At 36.2% G+C, this 19,039-nt stretch overlaps 1 long non-coding RNA gene across 1 annotated transcript in view; it reads right to left on the reverse strand.

Annotated features, from left to right (window-relative positions):
- Positions 1-19,039, reverse strand: part of LOC118143245 (uncharacterized) — a 116,267-nt gene that overhangs the window by 69,127 nt on the left and 28,101 nt on the right. Inside the window, exon 4 of the long non-coding RNA XR_004727485.3 lies at positions 14,597-14,722. This is a non-coding gene — a long non-coding RNA (uncharacterized LOC118143245). The remainder of the gene's footprint in view (positions 1-14,596; positions 14,723-19,039) is intronic.

A 19,039-nucleotide genomic window follows, 5' to 3' on the forward strand; every position in this document is an offset into this window, starting at 1 on the left:
TGCTTTGAATACCATTTCTTCATCTTGGTTCCCCAGCTTAAAACACTATTTTGGCAATGAGTCTGCAATTTATTCTGTAGTATTCATGGCTACTCCCAGATACTCTGTATCGCTTTTGTATTCCTTTTCTATAGGTAACATGATAGATTTATGCAAGAGTCCTAATGTGGAGTTAGCAAACTCTGTCCAAAGGATCAGAGAGTAAATATTTTAGGCCTTATGGGTTATATGGTCTTGTCACAACTATTTAACTGTGCCCTCATAGTAGAGAAAAAAGGCAATAAGTAAATTAATGAGCATGGCTATGTTCCAATAAAACTTTATTTAAAAGATCAGGCATGGACCAAGATTTGGCCTGCCAGCCATAGTTGCCAACTCCAGATCCAATGTATTGTGCTGGGTATGAGAAAAGTGTCTAGCAGTGGCCGTTATGTATAGAAGATATCTAAAGCCTGGATTTAGCTGGAGCATTTTGCCAATGTTCTTGAACAAGTGCTATTATATTTTATACAATTTTGACAACATAAAATACAAAAGCAGAATTAGATAGACCAGTTCAAATTGAGAACGAAAGCTGATATTGCTCTCTCTGTATATTATGTACTGTGGATTACCATTGTATTCAAAAAAAGTTTGAAACTGGGAGGCCATGTACTACTTAGACATGCTGCTCCTTAGTTATGTGACTCAGGCAAGCTACTCAGCTTTTTTAAGTCCAAGTATTTTTTTTCTGTAGAGTCTACATAATAATAAGACATATCTTACCAGCTTCTTGTGATGATCAAATGATATAATAAGTGAAAGACACAGCACAGTCCCTACAGAGCAAGTACTCTAAAGCCATAATTAGATGTAGATACAATTGTACATTTAAATAGGGAAGGATGTCATTATTGGTAAATGAAGGAACAAAGAAATAAATATAGACATGGATGAATGGAGAAATAGTCAGCTAGCTCCTCGTCACTGGAAGTGTTCAAGTGGACACTGAGTAGTCATTATTTACAAAAGAAACAAGCTGTACCAGGAAATGATCTGAGTTTCTGATTTTAAATTTGCAACCTAATGACAGAGTCAGAATGCTTAGGCATTGCTGGATACTTTCAATTAAGGTTTCATGTCATGGCTAGGTTGGATATTTTGCATCTTACAGAGGCAACACTCTGCAGGAAGAAGCATGGACGTCAGTGTCAAACACACATGAGCTTGAACATGAGTTGCTCTACTATTTTACTATCTGTTGACATTAAGCCTGTTGATTCACCTCTTTTAATTATTCAAATACTATCAAAATCCCTAAAAGGACTAAAGCAGGTAATAAAGCAACTGGCACATAATAGATAATGTCACTTTCCTTCCCAGCATTTTTTAAAATTCTGAATACCCCCTATACCGTCCATGTGTCACACTAAATAAGGTTCTCACCTTAAGTTTTTCTCTTAATCCTCCCATTTTCTTCATCAGGAGCAAAATTAAGTTTCTATCAAGTGCTCACTGACATTACCCTGGCATCTGAACTATCCAATGTGACATAGAGAAAACTTTAATGTGTAGACATGCTAATCAGAAGGGAAATGTCAAATCTGCATACATTTCAAATGACCCAACAATATTTACCTTAGAGCTACGTCTCCTATTTTTCTGACAATTGCCTCATTGAGGAAGTGACTCATGCAGCATACCAAGCCCCATTCCATCTGAGAACTTTACCTCAGACTGACTTGAAAGCATCAAAAAGATGAATGTCACTGCCTTGCAGTTAGTAAGGAGGCTAATTTGATTTGACAAATGATGTTGATTTTGAAGGGGTCACTAATCATTAGAACTGCTGAGGACAAAGAGTGCCTGGAAGCTGGATAAAAATTGAATATTTAAACAGATTGCTATGCAAATTTACTTTCTACCTGTCAGGAGTATGTAAAGTACAGGGTTAGTGAGCTGGTGGTAAGGCCATCCCTAGGCTTGATGACTTCTCTGCACAGTCTATCCTCACTACACAGAGATCTAATGGCCCAAAGCCGTCGGATCTGCAGCTCTTGCTCACCCAGGTGGAAGGCAAGGTGAGCACACCTCCACAAGGAGTTTGGAGCCTCCATTTCTCAATTTCTCGCCATCCCATCTCCATGGGCACCAAAAAAAGGAAGAGTGAACTGAGTTCAAATCCAGTTCACTAGAAATGCCACCTTCCAAATTAGCAAATAACCCCTCATGGACCAAAAAAGGGAGGAATCTGGAGCTTTTTGAAGGCTACACTGACATCCTCAAGGAACCTCAGCATTTTGAAGCAACAGGGCTTCCTTCTTGTCTCCAGTATCTACAGAAAGCCTTGTCTCTATAGCTATTCATTGTCCGTTTTCATTAGAGACTTTGTTTTTTGTTTGTTTTGTTTTGAAGTTTTAAGTTCAGGGGTACATATGCAGGTTTGTTATATAGGTAAACTTGTGTCATGGGGGTTTGCTACACGGATTATTTCATCGCCAAGGTATTAAGCCTAGTACCTATTAGTTATTTTTCTTTATCCTCTTCCTCCTCCCACTCTCCACCCTCAGGTAGGCCTCAGTGTGTGTTGTTTTACTCTATGTGCCCATGTGTTCTCATTATCTAGCTCCTACTTATAATTAAGATCATGTGGTATTTGGTTTTCTGTTCTTGCATTAGTTTGCTGAGTATAATGGCCTCCAGCTCCATCCATGTCTCTGCAAAGGACATGATGGTATTCTTTTTTATGGCTGCATAGTATTCCATCAACATCCATCATTCCAACTGATCATTAGAGAAATTCAAATCAAAACCACAATGAGATACCATCTGACATCAGTCAGAATGGCTATTACTAAAAAGTCAAAAAATAACAGATGCTGGCAAGGTTCTGGAGAAGGAGGAATGTTTATATACTGTTGGTAGGAGTGTAAATTACTTTAACCATGTAGAAAACAGTGTGACAATTCCTCAAAGATCTAAAAACAGAAATACCATTAGACCCAGCTGTCCCATCACTGGGTATATACCCAAAGGAATATAAATTCTTCTATTACAAAGACTCATGCATGCCTATATTCACTGCAACACTATTCACAATAGCAAAAGCATGGAATCAACCTATATGCCCGTCAATGATAGATTGGCTAAAGAAAATGTGGTTTACAATCAAAAGTATCCTCAAGGACATTTGCTTCCTCACATATGCCCCACACAGTGACTGCCCCTTAGTATTCATTCAGTGAGAAAGTCCTTTGTTGTTTTTGATCACACTGCAGCCCTCTGTCTACTCTGTCCTCTGTGTGACGTGTGGGCAATGTTCTGCCCCTTTGCGCTTGGGTTTTCTCAAACATTGCCAGGAAAATGAAAGTTTTGACTCTGAAGCCTGAACTTAGGTTTCCTCACATGGGTGATATTCCTGTGACATTGCATTGAGCATTTCCATATCTGCAATAGGATGAAGGTGACACCTGTTAATCTCACTTCCCATATTGTGTTTCCTACACTAGATTTATGATCACTGTATTGTTTATGAAGGGTCTTCTGAGCCATTGTGAGAAATGGGCCACTACCCTGAGTGAGACAGGAAGCCAAGGGAGAGTTTTGAGCGGTTTCTTATTTTACAGCTTGTGGATAACACTATTTCCTCAGTGGGCCATTGTGAAATAACGTATGTGAAGCACATAGCACAAGATCTGATAAATAATTAGTACATAATAAATGTTTGCAGCTGCCTTTATAAACATTAAATTCATAACCACTTTACCTTGGCCCGTTTATTTTACTTTACTTTTTCTTTTGGTGTAAGAGAGGGTACATAATAAATTGAATGAACGTCCTTGCTCTTGTAAGACTGATATATATTTCTGAAGAGTCTGACAAAAATCTAACAATTCTAGACTACACATGCTTTTAGCAACTGAACCAAAGCCAGATTCTTGTTCTTAATATCTTCATGCTGGGAGCTAAAAGAACATCTTGTGACTAAGGGGAAGTTAAAGCTCAGTATGATTGGCCTTTGCCCATTAATTCAATTAAAATGTATATGGAACACACCTATACGGTACAATGGCTTTGAATCCAAAATTCCTGTTCAAATATCAGCACTGCTTTTTATGTTATGCCTGTCTACAAACTTGTCACTTGACTTTCCAGGTCTGTTCCCCCATCTTCAAAATGGGAACACTTTTAAAAGAAACTTTGTTGTAGGAATTTAAAAGATAAAATAATATAGTATCTCTCAGTAGGAAAGATCAAAGATCATAGAATAATAATTTTTAAAGTGTGCCCATTATGTAGGCATCTCTAAACGAACAAATAAAATAATTTTAATCAAAATTATACTACCCTAAAAATTTTAATTTTGACAATTCAACATCTATTGAAAATAATCCTACTAATACTTAAAAAGGATATAAACTTAAATAATGTCTGCCTCAGTTAGGACACTCCAGGCCCTGGTCTCAGCTCAGCAAATCGTGGTGGGTAACACACCAAGGGGTAACTCTAGGTTATAACTTCAGGTCATAGAGTTGGTATCTAAACCAACCCATCCCACAAGCCTGTACTTTCACTATTGCTAATCCTTACAACTATTATATAAAGTAAATATCATTATGGCTATTTTACAGGTGAGAAAACTGAGGTATACGAAGGTGAACTCATTTTTCCCATGTTTGACAAGTAGTAGGGCTAAGTTCTCACTTCATTTAACGTCAACAAAGTTTTGTACAGTACCTACTCTGATACTGTCCTAGATGCTCTAGTTATAACAGTAAGGGGAACATTGCCAAACTTTTGTTCAAGATTTGAACCCAGACCTGACCTACCGCAAAAGCTCAATCTTTCCACCACACCCACTGCTTCATTGCATTGGTGCTATATGGAGAGATAAACCTGACCCCAGTTCAGTAAGTTATGATGTTCCCATTATGCCATTTTTATTACCTTTATGATTTAATCAGAACACTTGCTTAAATTAAAATATAGCTTAGTCATGCATCTGATCTTTCCCCTAACATTTTTTTCATGGTGCTGTCAGTTTTGCAAACTGGCTTGATTTATACAGATATTTTATCCAGAAATAAATTGAATTAACAATTTAAAATGCAGAACAGAAAAGGCTGCCAGTGTGCTAATAGCTCCATTTCCCTGATTAAGAGAGCTTTCTCTAAGATGGTATAAAAGACAGAGCTCTCTCTGGCCTAAAACTCATTTTGACAATGGTCTTGGAAGAAATAGATTCTAGAAGAACACTACGTTGTCTCAGGAACAGACATCCATCCCAGATCCTGTAGCCAAACTAATCTTCAAAAATACTACTTTGTACGTGCACTTTGGTCATAGCTTTTGTGGTTTTCTATGCTTACAGATAAAACGTAAGTAAATCCCTAATCCTAAGGTTGTCATTCAAAGTCACAAATTTTTCTCTAACTTCTTTAGTCTTATTCCCTCCCACCCCTGCCACTTTCCTGAGTCCTCAGGAGCAGCAGATTGGAGTTTGACGCCCCACTCTGTGACAGATTGAGGCGTTACCCTAGCCAAGTCACTTTGCCTCTCAGAGTTTCAGTTGCATCTTTATTCTTCAAAAGGAGACAGTGAAATTTGTTCTCTACTCCTCTTAGATCTGAGGAGAGGCTCCAATGAGGCAAAGGATTTTGTAAATTGTCAAGTTCAGTTCATAAACCATCTTACAGGAGCTGCGCCACTCATAATGGTCTGCGCTTCTTACCAAACAGCCACTTCTCTTGCGAGGTGTTTCTCCCTTTGTGCAGTGCACACACTCCCTCTTCCCCATCTAAAATAAGAGCTTGTCTTTCTTCAGGGCCCAGCTTGAGCCTCACCTAGAAGAAGTCAGTTGTCCTAACTGTCTGACTCCTCAAGAATCTTTTTCTCCACTGACTTGTCATGGTTTCTCTCATTTGACATTTGGCCTTGGCTACCGTTATTTCCTCATTCCTCAGTATCTCAACAGTTGGCTTGTAAACCCCTATGAATGAGTGTCTTAGTACATTTTTGGGCTGCTATGACAGAATACTCAAGACTGGGTAATGCATAAAGAGCAGATTTTTACTTCCCTGTAGTTCTAGAGTTTAGGAAGCCCAAGATGAAGGCGCCAGCATCTGGGCAGGACCTGGTTTTCTAACATACCAGAAAGCTAAAGGCAAGAGATTGTGTGCTTACTCCCACTAGCTCTTCTTAGAGCAGCATTAATCCATTCTTGAGGCCTTGACCTAAACACCTCCAAATACACTTCCCAACACTGTTTCATTGGGGAAATTTAATGCCCAATGAAACAGTGTTGGGAATACAGCAATTGTAGGGGCACATTCAGATCATAACAAGGAGAGATTTCATTTTACACTAATTTATATTAATATATAATATTAATTATAGAAGAGCTAGTGGGAGTAAGCACACAGTCTCTTGCCTTTAGCTTTCTGGTATGTTAGAAAACCAGGTCCTGCCCAGATGCTGGCGCCTTCATCTTGGGCTTCCTAAACTCTAGAACTAATTTATATTAATATATAACACTAAGATTCAAATTCAACTAACACTTATCAAATGCCCACTGTGTGCCTACTCTGTGTCAAGGGCAATCGAAAATGCACTCTCATTTGCTGTGTCCTCTACCTCTCATAAGAAACTCATTACTATTCACATTTTACACAGAGGTTCAGAGGAGTTAACTCTTCATTGTTCAGCATCTCATGGGTAGTAAGTGACAGGGCTGGAAACTTATTTCAGGACAGATTTCAAAGCCCATGTTCTTTCCACCAAATTATGCCATCTCTTTTATTAAGTGTCGGCTGATCCTAATTGTATGATGGTAGGTAACTGGGGCATCAAATGGGGTCTCTAGTAGCTCAGAGCACTAACCATCTGGACCTGATTATAATCGACCATACGGATTCCTATCTGACTATTCATCCTATAAATTATATGTCTCTCTAGCTTTCATTTTTTACACAGTTAAGCACCTAAAAAGCAAGAGACATGATGTAGAATGAAGTGTATAATTCAAACCTTAAATGCCCTTCTTATTTTCAGGAAAATTTTGGTAGCTTTTCCCTTCTTGTGCCCAGTTTCCTCAAATGAAAAAGGAGAATACCATTACCAACCTTTACAGGGTAGTGTGAGGATTAATTGAGATGTATAAACTGAAATCCATGGTTGTTAGAATAATTGTGGGAAATGCATAGGAATGATGTCCAGTAATAGCTGTCTAATTCTAACTTTGTGCTTTTGCCAATATCAGATGAATATTCTTTGTAAAATTTCTGATTAGAGAATATTCTAGGCAGTAAGAGGGCACAGAAATTTTTATAGAGACAAAAACGATTAGAACTACTTATATAAAAGCAAACTCTTAGAAGAAATCTTTAAAGATTTTAAAAACTTGTATTCTATTCTGCTTTCTACTACTAGACGATTTAATATAGGTTTATATTTTGTCTAGGTGGCTATAGAGGCCATTCTTCAATAGGTCAAATTTACTTACATATTTAACATTACTAAGTGCACGTCACTAAGTACGCCATTGGCAGAAAGGGGTAGAAGAGACGGGGGAAGGAGAAGTCACAAAGATAAGTGATATCTTCTCTCTGCAATCAAAAAAACTCATATTTTAATTATGTGGCCAGCCACGTAGAGTATTTAGAAAGGAAAGGAGTCCTGTGGACTTCGAGAGAAGGAAACTTTCCACTTATAGACACAGCAAGGGATCAGCACCAGGAAGAAATGTTTCTATTACAACACATGGATAAATTGCTCTACAATTTTAGATTTATCTGCTTCAATTTTTAAACAGCAAAACATATTCAAAAAGAAAGAAAAAGTTAATCTCTAACTCCCATAGATATAACTCATAGGAGCAGAGTAAATCCAGTTCCAATAGGAATACAGGGACCAGACTTGTCTACTTAACCTCCATATTAGTCTGTTAGGGCTGCCATAACAGAATTCCACTGACTGAGTGGCTTAAGCAGCAGAAATTTATTTTCTCACAGTTCTGAAGCTTGGAAGTCCAAGATCAAGGTGTCAGCAGGGTTGGTTTCTGGGGAGGTCTCTCTCCATGGCTTGTGTGTGACTGCCTTCCTCTGTCTTCGCATGGCCTTTCCTCTGTATGCTCACATGCCTCGTGCCTCTTTTCCTTCTCATAAGGACACCAGTCCTATTAAATTAGGGCCCCAACCCTGGGACCTCATTTAACCTCAATTAAATTAACCTCCTTAAAGGCCCTAGCTCCAAATATAGTTACATGGAGGACACAGTCCAGCCCACGAGAACCTCTTCCTTACCTCTCACATGGTCTATAAGTTGTTTTTCAGACTCCCTAAGAATCTCTCTCTCTCTTTCTCTCTCTTTATACATATATATATATACATATATAACGCCCACACACACAGCTAGAATCTAAGGCAATATTCAACATGTTTAAGAAAAAACTGGCTAATAAAGAACTCTCTAAGAAAACTACTTAGCTAGTTTGTACCTGCTCTGGCCACAAAAATTTTGACTATTCAGTTAGTCTCTACCTATACAAAATAATACTTGAAAATCATTTTTCCCAGAATTTACCAAGATAATAGTAAGATTTGTTACAGAAATCAGAGTGGGGGGTGGTACTGCAGGCAGAAGGTACAACGTGAACAAAGGCAAGGAAACAGGAAACATAGAATGTGTACAAAGAACAAGTTTTAACTTTGACAGAAAGAATTGAGGATGACAAAAGGGAAATATTGATTTTTTAAAATTCGATTTGAAAGAATGAATAGAATCAGATCATTAGGGGCATGGAGGCCAGGATAGGTAGTTTGACTAATTTGTTTAAGCAACAGAGATTGACGGAATGTTTTGAGCAAAAGCAACATGCCTGGAACTCTGCTATAAGAAAATTAACATAGTGGGTATGTGTGGCATTAATCAAAGGAAGAATTAAAAATTGAGGACATCACCTAGAACTATAATGGAAAATGTGACATAACAGTTAGAAAAGCAGGAAGCAGCAAAGTGTCAGTGGAATCACAACACTGTGAATTTTAACATTAACATTTTCCATCTATTTATTAGAGAACTTCAAGGTCTCTAGTACAAAGCAGTTTATCATTTTGTTGAGAAATGAACCTGAATCATGTACTCTGTACAGATGTATAGAAATGAACCCTGTGATCTGTTAAGTGAGCCTAGCTAAACGCCCAAAAACCACATCTTAACACAATGTACTCTACATCCTCACACACGCAGAGGCAGTAGAATTTAGTAAACAAATCCTGACTCAGGAACTATTAAGAAAAAAACAAACCATAATGACTCCCACTCAGCTGTGCTAGGAATGTCAGGGGCTGATCAGAACCAAATAAGTGTCTCCTAATCTTGCTGCCACCGAGCGATTCAAGAAGTTCTAAAGTGCACCATTCTAAAAATCTTTTTCCTAACAGCCTTCATGAAAATGTCACATTAAACTCCTTGAGGGAAGACCCTTGTGAAAGTCCAAATCCATACCAAAGGCAGGATACTATTTACAATTGACACTAACAGGATAGGGCTGCACCTGGGCAATATTTTACTCAAGACAGCCTGTGCCACTACATCAAGGAAAGTAATCCCAACTAATCTGGGAGAGGGTCAATAGCCACATCAAGAAATGGCCAATTACACATTTAAAGATGGGAATTATATTTGACTGTAGTGCCCTGTGTAGCATGGAAAAAGTGACTGTTTTTTTCAAATGCCACAAATGACATGTAAATCAGAGACTCTGATATACACGTATATCATTTCCATGTCTGTTGATCTCTCTTTTTCCATTCCTTAACTCTCAGTCTTTCATGTCTATGTATTTTGGATGGCCCTTGTAAAAAGTATTTATCTTAAGTTTTTATACAGAGCCACCCTCATAATCTTTGTCTTTCAAAAGAGGAGTTTAGTTTATTTAAATTTACCATAACAATTATCTATTTAAATTTATTACTATGATGTTATTCTGTACTTTCTCTTTAACCTGGCTTTTCAATGTTTCTTTTAATTTTTTTCTTGCCTACTTTTACACTGATCATTTCTCTCACTCAGATTTTTCTCTCTACACTCTATCACATTTCTTTTTTATATTTTTTACTCTAGAAATTTAACATGCATACTTAATTTTTCAAAGCCCTAATTTTATTGATAACTTTATGCTTCTTCTTATCATGACTCACCATATTTATATACAGTATTTTCATTTTACACTGTTTTATTTTAACCCTGCTAAAAAAATTTTTGTTTTACACTATCAATATTTATTTATTTAGTTACCAATTATTATTGTCAATTATAATTTCATCTTATAACTCAACCTTTGATTTGAGATAACTTCTGTCTCCTTGAAGATCGTAATTTCCTGTAATAAGGATCTCTTTGTTAACTTGAATTTTCTTTGAAGATAACTTTATTTAGCATTTATTGTTGAAAGATATTTTATTGGTTATAAACTTCTGTGTTGACAAGCATTTTCCCTAAGCATATGAAAAATGTCATCCCACTGTCCTCTGGCTATCATTGTTGCTATTCAGAAGTCAGCTGAGTGACTTAATAGTATTCTTTTGTAGATAATTTTTTTCCTCTGGCTGTTTTAAATATACTTTCTGAGCCTTTAATGTTCTGCAATTTTACTATAATGTGAATTTTACTCCAGTTTTGGCAGTATGGGTCTAGGTATGGATTTATTTTCATTTATCCTGTTTGAAATTAATTAGACTTCTTGAATGCTATGATTATTGTCTTAAGTTCTTGAAAATTTCCAGCCAAAATTTCTTTAAACATTTCTTTCCTCACTCTCCTTTTTCTCCTTCTCTGACCAAATATTTGTTATATCTCACTCTATCCATGTCTTTTCTCCTCCTATTTATGTTTTTTCATCTTTTAGTTTCTCTATGCTGCTTCAGCTATATAGTCTAGTTTAATTCTCTCCTCGGCTATGTCTAATGTGCTATAATCTTTATTGCAAATGTTATTTTCCACTTTTAAACATTTCTTAGGTTCTTTTTGAAATTTGCTTGGTGATTTTTATAGTCTTTTCATAATTAATAGCCTCCCTTATTTAAGCTTATTTTAGTTAATTAGATTGTTGTTCATGAAATATTCATTCTCCTCTTTCTCCAAACATGCAGGAGTTTTCTCCTTTGCACCATTGATGTTAGAGTTGGCAATGACTTGCTTTTCCAATGAAATATGAACAGACATGACATATGCTGTGTATGAGCACAGTTTTAAATGTGCTTGCATTACTTGGCTTGGTCTCTTGCACTACTACAACCCACCATAAGAAAAGCATGCCCCATGTAGCTGCTGTGCCTTTTACCTGAGTCCTAAAATAAAAAGCACATGGAACAGATCTAAAGCCAACCTTCAACTTGAATTGAAGCTCAGAAAAAACCATCAGCTCCCATAAAAAAAGAAGAAAAACCATAATTTACCTACTAATCCCTCGCAAAATATAGTACTTCTTATTTTGACCAGCCACTGAATTTTGTTAGACACTTACAGAAAGCAGATTTATGCTTATCTGTTTGTTTTATATTCTCCCTAATAATTGTAATATCTGAAGTGTTTTAGATTCAGTCTGATTATTTTATCTGTAGTTTCTGCCAGTTGTCATGGTGTTCATTTGCTTCAGTATTTTTAAATTTTTAACCGGGAATTTATATTCCTTGAAACTAGATATTTATTGAGCCTAGTTCAAGGACTTCTGCAAAGAGTTGCGACATTTTTCTCTGCCAACGTTTTCGGATACTACAAATCTAGGACACTTTCAACTTAGTTATCAAATTGAGAGGTTGTTATTGTTTGTTTGTTTTCTTTCCTTTTCTGTTTAGCATCTCAGGTGGTGTCAATTTTGGCTACACATTTCAATCATGGCTATTTTTTAGTTAAAATTCTTAGGTTAGATAGCTTTTTTCTCTGACAAACACAAAAGATTAAGACACTTTCTCTTGCTATCTTCTCAGAATTAGGAAGTTTAGACTTCATCAAAGGATTTACTGTGAGGCATTCTCAGTTTTAAGAAGGGAAAAGTCCTCATATTAGGCTTGATCTCTTGTCCATGACACTGTCAAAGCCATGTAAGTTAAGGTTACCAGTGTTCACCAATCACCTTCAGAGGAAAACCTGTAAGCAGAGCTACACTAATCTTTCTAAGTTTCTATTTTCATATCAATTTTCACCTCCTTCCTTTCTTGATAGCTAATTAAAAGACTCACATAAAACCTGCAGCTTCTAGTTATTTTCAGCAAAAGGGTCAATTGGGTTATCTAATCTGCCATATAACTAAAATTGGACTTTCCCATGTGCATTGTCTTTTATACATTTGTTGAAATATCTCATATTCAAACGGCCTCATTTCTATTCTTTGTGTTCAATTGTTCATGCAACTAATGTTTATTAAGTACCCCCAAGGAACGGGGTACCTTTTAGGTTCTAGAGATACATAAGCAAACAATGCAGAAAAAATTAGTACGATCTTTTTTTGTTTTGTTTTTTAATTCTGTACTATAATTTTATAAAATCCAAGAAAGAAAAGGGAAATAAGCATGAGTGACCAGTAAGTGACTGTCAACTAGAAATTCCCCAAAATACTATTCAGTTTCTACCTCTTTTATTGAGTTTAATACATCCTGTTTGGTAGTCACATTACTTATGTACTTGTTAAATACACATGAAATAATTTTTTATACAAATGAAAATACTTTATTACCTTTGATTAACTAAGAAAATGTTAGGTATCATTAATATTTCAGTTGCTACTAAATTATAAAAGAGGAGTATATCAAAAAGCATATCAAAATTATCATATGAAACAGCACTTTTCATTTAGCAAATATCAAAGAATATTTAATTAAAAGACACCATTGACAAGGTGAGATAAGGCAGAAACATCTGAAAATCCATCATATATTAGAACTGGAAGGGAACAGAGCAGAGGCTGAACAAAACACCCTCAGTTTATAGACAGATCAAATGCCAAGACCAGAGAGGGGAAATTATTTAACCAAGGTCTTATAGCTATTTAATAACACAGTTGGGGCTAATATTTATTTTAGCATATGAAAATACAATAGAGTTTTTAAATGCTGACTTAGTTATCCTGCTAAAATATTTTATTATTTCTATATTTTGCTTCTAAAGTGCTTTTGAATTTTCAAAGTAGATGATCAGATCATCTGCAAATATTGTAGTTTTACTTCTCAATTTCCAGTCTTTGTGATCTTACATTTTCCTTTATGGGTTACACTACCTGGAATTTGAATGCAAATTCCTTAACTAAGGAATACTAAGTTGATTTTTAGTACTATCAATTTTCAATGTTTCAACTGGTATTAATACTATTATAACAGGAAACACCTATCCTGTAGTTACTATGTTCCAGGCACTATTCTTTGTCCTCACAACAACGCTATCACTCTCTCCATTTTACAGGGAAGGAAATTGAGGGGGTGCAATAATTTAATTGACTTCTTTAAGGTTATACAGTTAGTAAAGCCAGAGACAGAATTGAATACTGGCATTTTGGACTCGAAGTATATATTCTTGATCTTTATCTTCACTAGATGTAACCACTTTATTCTAAATTTTGAGAGGCCAAAAAAACATATCAAGCCATATATTTTATCATACCACATAACCTTTTATATTATCTTCTCATGTTTTGAGGTTGACTTTGTAGCTTGCTTTAAATCCCATAAAGAATGGAATGTTGTTTCATCAATGACTTTACTATTCAAAGAGGTTCTAACACAGCTAGAGCATACACTTAAGTTATATTTTATATGGCTACATGGTAGCTAAGCTATTTGGTAAGAATTTTCCATTTTTAATTCTTAATGCATTTGAAGAACTTTAAAGAGAATCCAGAATTGTTCTATAGACTTCAGCCAAAAAAAAAAACACAACTCTTAATGTACAGTAAAAGGATACATTTTCAATATATTTCTTTTATTACAGAAATGACCACACTCAATTTTAGTAGTGTGTTTATGCATCTATTTCTGAGACAGTTATTTTTCTGGGGGCCTGGGTTATATCTTTCATCTTTTATCCTCGATGTCTATCATCGTGCCTGCATATGGCAGGTACTCAATAACTTTGCTGAATGAATAAAAGGCAACAACCTATGGCACGTTTATGATTATGCCTATTTGGCAGCTGACGAAAAGAAGTTTACTAGAATTCATGTGACATCCAAGGTTACAGAATTTGTCAGTACGCAGAACCAGGATTCAATCCTTGATTTTCTACCCAAAGCCACAATTTTTCAACTAAACCACAAAATGCATAGAAGAGGATTTACTGTGTATACTCACAGCTAGACCATGACTAAAAATCTTGTGGCTTCCTGTGTCATTTGCATAAGAAAACTAAAAATTTAAGGAAATACTAAACCTTGTGTCAAATTTGTAAACTGATCTCTAAAGCCAGTTTATTTTGTAAATATAGTAACATATGTCAGAAAACCACTCTGTCTTCCTTTTCTACTAGGAAAGTCTTTATTTTTTCTCAAGAATGACATCTATGCCAAATCTGAATATGACATAGTGTTAATGAAAATCTGTGCATATAAAAATTTAAAATTCCTATTTACATGAGAAAATCATGAAGAATTGGAGATATGCCAAAATAACAAAGGCAGGCTAAATCTGGTCTAATTTCAAAGCAGAAGAGGTAATCAAATCTTAATAAATTAAGATGTGTAGGTATAATTTTATCCCTGGCAAGATAAATGGTCGCAAACATATGTTTTATTAGCATGTGGAAAAAGTAAGTTGATCACATGAAGCCATCATGGGTTCACTTGGAATAGATTCTATCAAAACTCAGGACAATACCATGAGAAAGTGAACCTGACATGTAACATGATCTCTGACATGTAGCAAAATATCCCAGAATCTGTCATGTAGCAAAGTCTAATGCCACATAACACAGTCTCTCATGATATACTTATGAACAAGATGAGGCCTTTGGAATTTGCTACAACAGTGAATAATAGCTGGTGCTGTTACATCATAAGAATAGTTGGTGATATAACAAGGTGTCAACACCAAACTTATTGCTATTAACTCCTTTTTGCCATAACCACTAGGCCAGTGGATCCAGTTCTCCTGGGAACGAAGAGAAATAGCGGAGGAGGGGGGGAAATTTTCAAGAAAATAGCAAAAATATACAGTGAAACTAGCTGCATCAGGGACTACATCCAAACACAGGCACATGAGTCAAATGCAGTTCTAGATGAAATGTCAAGAATCAGAGAAGTATTATCTTTGAAGACTGGCAGGGTTGCAGCTTCAGAAGCACAGCGGGGAAAAGGTAGAATATTTCAATACAGACATGTATTCCACCTAGACACAAGGTGCAAGGGAAAAAAAGGCCAGTTACATCCACTTCCTCCAAACTCCCATCCAAGAAAACTGCTGTCGGATTAAACAGAAAAGTCAGCTCTCCATAATAAAGAAAACACTGTGCTCATCTCCGTACTCACATTGCTAACTGCTTACTCAAACATTTAGACCTCTATCTCATCTCTATACTCATGTATCCAACTGCTTACTCAACCATGTTCACTTGGATGTCTAGCAGGCATCTCAAAATCAGTATGTCTAAAACTGAACTCTGCTTTCCCCCTGAAATTTGCTCCACCCACTGTCCTTCCCATCACAATTCTAACAACTAAATCTTTCCAGTTGTTGATGTCAAAAACCTTGGAGTCATGCTCAACATCCCTTTCATTCATATAACAGCCAATCTGCCAGGAAATCTCATTAGCTCTATATCCAAAATGCACCGAGAATCTGGCTGGTTCCCACTACTGTTATCATCCCCAACCAAAGCACCAAAAACTTTTCTTGGGACTTTCCAACTTCCTCATAGATGTTCCTGCATCCCAACTTGTTTGCCTCTAATATGTCCTCAGTACAAGAGGCAATGTGATCCTTTTAACACTTCAGTCAGATCATTTCATTCCACTGTCCACTTCATTACCTCTCCATTTCACTCAGAGTAAAATCCCAAAGTCCTACAAAGCCTATAAGCCCACATGGCCTAGTCCCTCATTAATTCTCTGACTTCCTATTACTCTCCTGTCACTGACTCTGCTTGCGGCCAAGGTGCTAGTCTCACTCCCACCTCAGAGCCTTTACTACACTCCTTCTGCCTAGGATTCTAGCACATGATTTTCGTGATTCACTCCTTTACCTCTTTTAAGACTTTTCTCAAACTTCATCTTTTCATTGAGGCCTCTTAGTCACTTAATAGAGCAGTCTGTCCATCCAGCTCCTGGGCATCTCTTATCTCCCTTGCACCGCTACTATGCTTTTTCCCATAGTAATTATGACCTTCTATGAAACTACATTTATTACTTCTTGATTGATTTTAGTGCTTATTACCTATCTTCTTCTGCTAGATAAAGGTCCATGAATGCAGGATTCTTTCTGTTTTCCCAGTGGTGTACTATAGACATTTAGAAGAGTGCTTGCCACATAGTCAGTGGTCAATATATGTTTGTAGAATTAATGCATTTTAGAACTTTTCCACTTATGCCTTGTCCCAGTACCTAGGGGTAAGGCAATGAGAGAGCTGCACTCTTTCACCAGGACAGAGAAACTCCTAATATTGAAGAAATCCAAGCAAAGAAGACCAGGACATGAGAACAAGGCAATTCTGGGCTACTTGCCAGCTGAGAGCATCAGGAAAGCTCTTTAACCCTTTGGCCAGGAAGTGCCAATTCTTTCTATCTACAGGGTATAATTAGAAGGATATTTATACAATGCCTGATTGGCTGTTTCTTGGTCTGAAGGCAGAGAACCCTACACTTGCAATTAATTAATATTGCTTTCCAGTAACTGAGATGAAGTAAGGACCGAACCAGATTTGGCAGTATAAAAGATCATTGATTTGTATGTTAATGTCAACCTATTTCCATTTAGCTTTATTCTCATGAAAAGACCGTGGCACACTCACATAAGATAAACTTAGAATGGGATAAAAAAATCTCTCATGACTTCCTACAGTTTTCTAAGAAATGTCTAAAGACTTACCTTCTATCTCTATGAGTCTAACTCATCACTTTTTCAGGTTTCTTCTCCCCACATTGGCTATGGTCCTGGCTGCTTCTCTCTTAGATGCTCCTTGGGCACTGGCCTTGTTCCTTTTGGAACAGGACCTCCTTATCCCTCTCCTTAGATAGCTTCTTAAACATTGCCAAGAGGTACCACACTATCCCTAAGTCATACTGTATATCTGAAATTCTGCCTTATCCAGCCCCAGCTGGATAAGAATAAGAATTTGACAGCCTGGAATAAATATTCCAGTGGTTTCTTCCATCTTTTAATTTGGTCCAGTCCTTTTCAACATCTTCCCTCAATGACTTCTACAATTGCACAAATAACATGTTTGTCAAATTTTTAGGTGACAGTTGATAGAAATAGCTAATATTTTAGATAATAGACTCAAGGCTCCAAAATAACTCAAGCAATTTAATGAATGGGCCAAAATGAAAAAAATGCCTATTTATAGAGATAATTAGGCTGGTGTTTGATACATAGTAGCATTCTATAAATGTTTCTGGAATTATAAAATGAATAAATTAATACAGACTCTTAAACTGAGATTCTAAAAATCAATTGTACAAGGTCAGGATGAGGAATAACCTAAAATAAGAACAGTTTGTGCAACACCAGATTTGCAGATTTATTGGATGCCAAGTGCCTTATGAGTGAGTTCTGTGAGAAAATAGGGCCACTGCTGTTGAGAGCACACCTACAACCAATGTGTCAGTTTGTGAGCTTCACATTTTTTAACCGATTTTGACACATTTGAGAGATACTTGAGAAAAATGATTGCAATATTGAAAGATTACATCTTGACTTATTCAATACTAAGTAATCTTGAATGCCTACTCTGTGATGAGTCTTGAAACAGTCATTAAGGACAAATGGTGTTCATATATGGAGTGACTGATAAAATGGAATATACTGCATATTTTATTATTATATTAAAAAGAATATTACAGCATTTTCATTAATAATATATATTATTGATATAATATATGTCTGTTTTACATGAAAATCTTCCATGTATCAAAATTCCAGTGAAAGCTAGAATGTAATTTTCATGAGAACAAGAAATTATATTTCCATATAATTTCCAATTAAATACAAACTTTAAAATATTTGAGACATAATCTGTATGATCAGCTGTGGTGGCTCATGCCTGTAATCCCAGCACTTTGGGAGACCAAGGCAGGCAGATCACCTGAGGTTAGGAGTTCAAGACCAGCCTGGCCAACATGATGAAACCTTGTCTCTACTAAAAATACAAAAATTAGCCAGACACAATGAGAGGCGCCTGTAATTTCAGCTACTCGGGAGGCTGAGATAGGATAATCACTTGAACCCAGGAGGCAAAGTTTGCAGTGAGCAGAGATCAAGCCACTGCACTCCAGCCTGGGTGACAGAGTGAGACCCTGTCTCAAAATACATATATATATATGAGATATAATCTATATATAGAATACTTTCAAAGTTTTGAAGTTTTCCTGAATCATTAAAATTCTCTTGTTTATACTTTATTTGATGGTAATTCTTTTGTATGCACCTGTATTGAGTTGTTCTGAAGTGTTCAGCGTACTTTCATTGGAACAAAAACTGTCCTTTCTTAGTAATATTTTATTGACTTATAAAATATTTACTCAAATTATATATCTATACTAAGGACTATAACTTGCATAAATAATTTGGTAACTAACACAAGTAACTCTGAAAACATACAACTCTACTCACTGGAACACAAGTATATGAAAGTACTAGTTCCTGATGTCGATCAGAATGTTTACAGAGGGAATGAAGGACAGTATTTAATCCTCTAAATTGGTTAATCTAGTCAATTGATTAAGTGGAAGCTGTTAAAATAATTCTAACTGAACACTACCCCAATCTTCTCAGAGATTCCAGAGGTTTCTCTCTAGAAAATTCACCTCAACATTACAGTCCCCTCCTGAAAGCCCTTTAATCACCTCAAGATAAAACCAAGC

The sequence above is a fragment of the Callithrix jacchus genome, chromosome 7 (assembly GCF_049354715.1).
Source record: "Callithrix jacchus isolate 240 chromosome 7, calJac240_pri, whole genome shotgun sequence".
Classification (NCBI taxonomy): domain Eukaryota; kingdom Metazoa; phylum Chordata; class Mammalia; order Primates; family Cebidae; genus Callithrix; species Callithrix jacchus.